This window comes from Cebus imitator, unplaced genomic scaffold (assembly GCF_001604975.1).
Source record: "Cebus imitator isolate Cc_AM_T3 unplaced genomic scaffold, Cebus_imitator-1.0 Scaffold33, whole genome shotgun sequence".
NCBI lineage: Eukaryota > Metazoa > Chordata > Mammalia > Primates > Cebidae > Cebus > Cebus imitator.
Window position 1 is genome coordinate 6,310,002 of NW_016107348.1, and position 5,916 is coordinate 6,315,917.

General features: G+C 43.5%; 1 long non-coding RNA gene across 1 annotated transcript; it reads left to right on the top strand.

The window, feature by feature from the left end:
- Positions 1-457: 457 nt before the first annotated feature.
- LOC108301373 lies at positions 458-2,681 on the top strand. Its single transcript, XR_001823835.2, has 3 exons — positions 458-917; positions 1,213-1,389; positions 2,324-2,681. It is a non-coding gene; the product is annotated as an uncharacterized LOC108301373 (long non-coding RNA).
- The last annotated feature ends 3,235 nt before the right edge of the window (positions 2,682-5,916 follow it).

Sequence of the window (5,916 nt, forward strand, 5' to 3'; positions counted from 1 at the left end):
AGATTGGGGGTGCAGGGTCAGTCTGGATTTCTAAGGGAAGCCCTTGCTTTCTCTGGCTGTGTGTACAATGTGGTGGGATGAAGAACAGAGATTTAGAGAGCTGGCTGTAGAGATGTGAATTCTCTTTGACTCTGGCAAGGCTATTGGGACTCCCTTATGTATTTTGTAAGAATTTTGGAAGAAGAATGGTTCCTCGGCTCTGCTGGGGCCTTACCTTGAGACTTGGCAGCCCTCTGGCTGTCACACAGCTGGGTAGGGAGCTGAGCCAGCTTCAGTTGAACAGGAACTAGGAGCTCACATCAGATGTGGGCAGGCATGAGCCCAAGTCCTGGGGAAGGGATAGGGAGATAGATGTGAGGTTGGTGGAAGGTGGGCATATTGGAGAGGGTGGGATGCTAGGAGGGTATAGAGCAGAGCTGAGAACAAAGGCAAGGCCAGGCTAGAACCAAGATCCAGGGATAGAGCTGGCTCAGAGAAAGAGTCTGTGCTCATGGGACTGAAGATTGGACACAGAACTGAGCATAAAGCCTCATTAAGGAAAACAAAGGCAAGAAACAGGAGCCAGGGGTTGAAGATGGGCTGAAGTTAATCGGAAATCTGGTTTCGTAAACAGGAACAAGGGAAGGGCAGTGCCCAGGAATTCTGGGGGATGCTCTTTTCAGCTGTAGCCACCTGTTATTATTGCTCACATTCTCCAGGTACAGAGGAAGCCATGTCCAGAGTGCCCTAAAGAAATTCAGTAGCTTCTGACCAAATGCCAGATGGATTCCTGGATAAACATCCTTGTCAAGACGGCACTACTGCTCCAGTATCTGCTGTCTGGACCAGCGAGTCTCCTGACTGCCGTGAGGCCCTTCTCCCAGGAACTCTGGCTTATTGAGATCACAAGTTCTCTGGTGTAGCTGCCCAGATAACTGGTACAAAGTTCAAGTGCTTCTAATGCTATCATTGGAAATGCATTTGTCATGTCTAACATAAATAGATTATCTAATCTTGACAGGTGCTTTTTAATGTGAGGGGGGATATATGTACATATATGTATACACACGTATTCCTCATTTGTAGATATTTATAATGTGTATATAAATTCTATCTACATACATACATGTATATATATTACTTATTTTCTTTAAAAAATTTTCCTTTAAAATGTTGCAGCCTCTGAGTTAAAATCATGTTGATAATATTTGTATTTTATACATGCTTTTTCAGCTTGTGACTAGATTTAACACAGACTACGATGTGCCATGTCTCATGGAAAGTTTTCAAGACTTCTGCCCCTCTGTGGATCTCCCTAATACTGGGCTGACTTGTCAGTGAGGGAACAATAAGGGCTCTAACAATGCGGGAAGCCAAACAGCGGAGTTTCCCCTGCAGCCCATGGCATTGGTGAGTGCCCCCTAAACATAACTCACTTCCTTGGGCTTTTGCCATACACCATCTCTGCCACCAAACAGCTGTTGAGTTTCTGAGTCATAGGCTAAAACTTTCTGCCACCGTGGCCTTTTGATACGGTTTGGGTCTGTGTCCCCACCCAGATCTCATGTTGAATTGTAATCCCCAATGTTTGGGAAAGGCCTGATGGGAGATGATTGGATCATGCAAGGGGGCAGATTTCTCCCTTGCTGTTCTTATGATCGTGAGTTCTCATGAGATCTGACGGTTTAAAAGTGTGTGGCACTTCCCCCTTCCTCATTGCCTCTCCTGCTTCCCCGTGTAAGACGTGCTTGCTTTCCGTTTGCCTTCCACCATGACTGTACATTTCCTGAGACGTCACAGCCATGCTTCCTGTACAGCCTGTAGAACTGTGGGACAATTAAATCTATTTTCCTCATAAATTACCCAGTCTTAGGTAGTTCTTTATAGCAGTGTGGGAACGGACTAATACACGTTTTATGCCATTGGCTTATATTTCATTTATGGAGAATTGTATAAATTAAGATGATGTAGGCATGAGTTATAGAATTGATACCAGAAAGGGGTCCTGATCCAGACCCCAAGAGAGGGTTCTTGGATCTCCTGCAAGAAGGAATTCAGGGTGAATCCACAGAGTAAAGTGAAAGCAAGTTTATTAAGAAAGCAGAGGAATAAATGAATGGCTACTCCGTAGACAGAGCAGCCCTGAGGGCTGCTGGGCCCATTTTTATGGTTATTTCTTGATGATATGCTAAACAGGAGTGGATTGTTTATGCCTTCCCCTTTTTAGACCATGAGGGTAACTTCCAGACTTTGCCATGGCATTTGTAAACTGTCATGGCAGTGGTGGGAGTGTAGCTGTGAGGATGACCAGAGGTTACTCTCATCACCATCTTGGTTTTGGTAGGTTTTAGCCAGCTTCTACTGCAGCTGTTTAATCAGCGAGATGTTTATGATCTGACCCTCATCTCGTCCTGTGACTTGGAATGCCTAACCATCCGGAAATGCGGCTGCCCGGTAAGTCTCAGCCTGATTTTACCCAGCTCCTATTCAAGATGGAGTTGCTCTGGTTCAAACGCCTCTGACATTTCCATATAGATTTGTTTTGAATCCTGGCTCCATGATCTGCTAGCTGAGTGACACTTTGCCGATGACATTACCCCATTGTACCTCAGTTTCCTTATCTGAAAAATAGGAATAACAGTGCTGGTCTCTTAAAATTAAGATTATTGGAGGAATACATAAAGTAACACTTGAAAAATGCTTAGGACACAATAGTAACATAATACATGGTATTATCATTTTGATGGGGTTGGTTGCCCAATAAGAAGGAATGTGGGAACACTCACAGAATAACTGCTTTTTAAAAGTGTGGTTCTGGTGTTGGAGATATCAGATCAGCTTGAATCAGATCTTTTCCTGGGGAGAATATTTGGCTCTTTTCAGAAATATGAATGTATAGTAACAGGCATGCCTATTTATGCAGCAATATAAAAATGCTTATGGTAACAAATGCTTAAACAAAAGAATATGTGACTGAACAGGAAAGGTCAAATACTTGTGATCCACGCTACAGGAAAATATGGCATAAAGGTGAAGAAAGCACATGAAATAAAGATGAATTATGCAGCAGAATAATATTTTATTTGGCCAGACAATGACAGCCCCTCTATGCTGCTGGCATATGAGATTGCCGGTTGGTGCATGTAGGGTGGGGACAGTGAAAGCATATTTCCACAAGGTGCTAAGAAACTTATGGGAGTAAAAGTGATTGAGACCCTAATTTCTTCTCTTTTGAGGTTTAATGTTGTTAGAACATCTCTGATGGACTGAGGCAGTCCTCGCTGAAGTCATTGGTCAGGAGAGGAGACCAGATCTCTCCCATCCAGGAAGAAACTCACTGTGGGAAATGAGAAAACTAGGCTGTGCCACATGTCACAGACAACGGCCTTTGTGGTTACAGCAGAAGTCTGGATCAGGGTTGCTCACCTCACCCTCTCTAAAACTCTAGAGAGTAGGACCTAGTATTGTCCTCATTTTTCCAGCTACAAAACTGAGGTTTAGAGGGGTTAAGAAACTTACCCAAAGTAAGGGCTAGGGGCAGCTGAGAGCTAGAACTCCAGCCCCATCTGTCTCCAGAATTCTTGTATCTCACTTCCATACGACACACGCTGGCTGAGATCTTTCTCAGGCCTGTCCTCAACATTCAGTTGACAAAAGAAAGAGATGCGAATTGGGGTTAAGGATTAGGATACACACTTCAGTGGGAAAGGGACTGGCAATTAGAAGAAGAGAAATTCAAGAGCTTGGGGTTTTTCAGCCTCCTCCAGGAGGGTGACGGTTGTGTGATGTAATCTGCATTCTTGCCTGACTTCTGGAAATACAAACAAGCATTTTCAAGATGATTGCCTAAGATTTAAAATCATTCTGTGGCCATACTTTTTTGTTGTTGTTCGATGCAAACTTGATCTTTCCGGGCCTTAATAATCTCCTCCGTAAAATAAGAGGGTTGTGCTGTCATTGTTAGAATTCTTTTCATGCTCTAAGGCTTGCGCGTTCAGGAATGTATAAGCTTTTTCTGGTATTTGACCTTTGGCCATAGCTTCTTTAGTACTAGGATCAAAACGAATCTCCCCAACTTAAATTTTGTGCGACAGGTAAGGAAGCCAGGACAAAGGACTTAATGAAGGTTCTGAGGCAGGGAGGATAGCAGCAAAAGGTTTTACAGCTATGTATGAAATGGAGCTGAAAGGAAAGAACTCGGGATCTCAGAATCCACTGAGTGTAGCCAAAAAGACTGAAGCTCAGAAACAACTTTCAGAGCGATTACATAGAGAAATAGGTAAGATCTGGTTGTGCCCTTCATGTAAACAGGCTGGAATTAGATTGGTTGGTGTGAGTTAGTGGGAAGGATTAGCCATCACAGAGGGACATTTAATGGGATGGCTGTCTGGTTGTCCCATCTCGCTGTCCCGGCCCACCCTTGGGAACGGGTGTAGCTGCCGTCACCATCCAATAACTCTTCTTCCAATACTTCCAACTATGCAGAGCTTTCTTGGTCTTAGTTTGGTTGAACCAAAGAACTGTTGCCAATTAAATGAGAAAAAAGTTTTTTAAAAAATCACGAAACATAGATGTGAGCAGCCTATACAGAGTAGAAGTTTCTGGTTCCCATTTGAGAGAGTAAGCAACTCCTCCTCCTCCTCCTCCTGACCTCTTCTTGCTTCTCATCTGCCCGTTTCTTTCTTCTGTCTTTCTCTCCAGTTTCTCCTGCTCACCTTTTCATTCTTTCTTCCACTCCCCTGACACTTTACTGAGCACCATATTTAAAGGTCTGTGTTAGGTATGGTGGCCAACAGGGGATACAGGAGGCACAGTCCCAGCATCCTAAGTTGCTCTTGAGCTAGCAGCAGAGACGGACACAGACAAGTCAGTGTGGTTAGCCCAGTTCACAAGGCAGCTCACTCTCAGGTTTCTTTACCTGCTCTTTGCAGGCTCATCTCCAAACCTGCTGATACTCTCTCCTCCTCCTACCTTCTATGCCCGTTCTAAGGATTAGATGCCTAAATAGCTAATGATTTTTCCCTACACTATGGTGGTAAGTCTCTTATGGTTCACTGTGTCATATCAAGCAAGTTCCATATATATGCTAACTCACCAGCTAGGACTTCCTTCTCTTTTTATTAAGATTCACAGAGGGTTTAGAAAAAGAATGAGTTTCAGCATTAGCCTTTTAAATTGACTAATGATGGTGTTTCCAGGACTTTGTCAAGTGCGAACTGTGTGCTAGGCACATATATATTGTCTCTACCTGTATCATCACTCCGCTCACCATCAATTCATAGATAATTCAGAGAGGTTAAGTAACTAGTCTAAAGTAAAACACTTAGAGGTGGAATTTGAATGCATATCTAACTCTTTTTTACTACATCTGTGCTTTAATGACAAAGGGCAGGTTCCATATAGTCTTCCTACTTCTCTCCAAAGAAATTCTACTTCTCTCTCTCTCTCTGTGTGTGTGTGTGTGTGTGTGTGTGTGTGTGTGATCTACTCATAAGGTAAAGCATATAGCATATGATAAAACTTTTTATTTTTTATTTTTTTGAAACAGAGTTTCATTCTGTTTAGGCTGGAGTGCAGTGACATTATCTCGGCTCACTGCAACCTCCACCTCCTGGGTTCAAGCAATTCTTCTGCCTCAGCCTCCCAAGTAGCTGGGATTACAGTTGCCCACCACCATGCCCAGCTAATTTTTGTGTTTCTAGTAGAGGTGGGGTTTCACCATGTTGGCCAGGCTGGTCTCGAACTCCTGACCTCAGGTGATCTGCCCGCCCCAGCCTCCCAAAGTGCTGGGAATACAGGTGTGAGCCAACGCGCCCAGCCAACATATGATAAAACTTTGAGATACAGCTGGGTCTCTTCTAGATTAAACAATGAGTATCTGATCTGATTTTGCTAACAATTGCAAAAACTTTGCTATGATATTCAATTAAAAGTTTA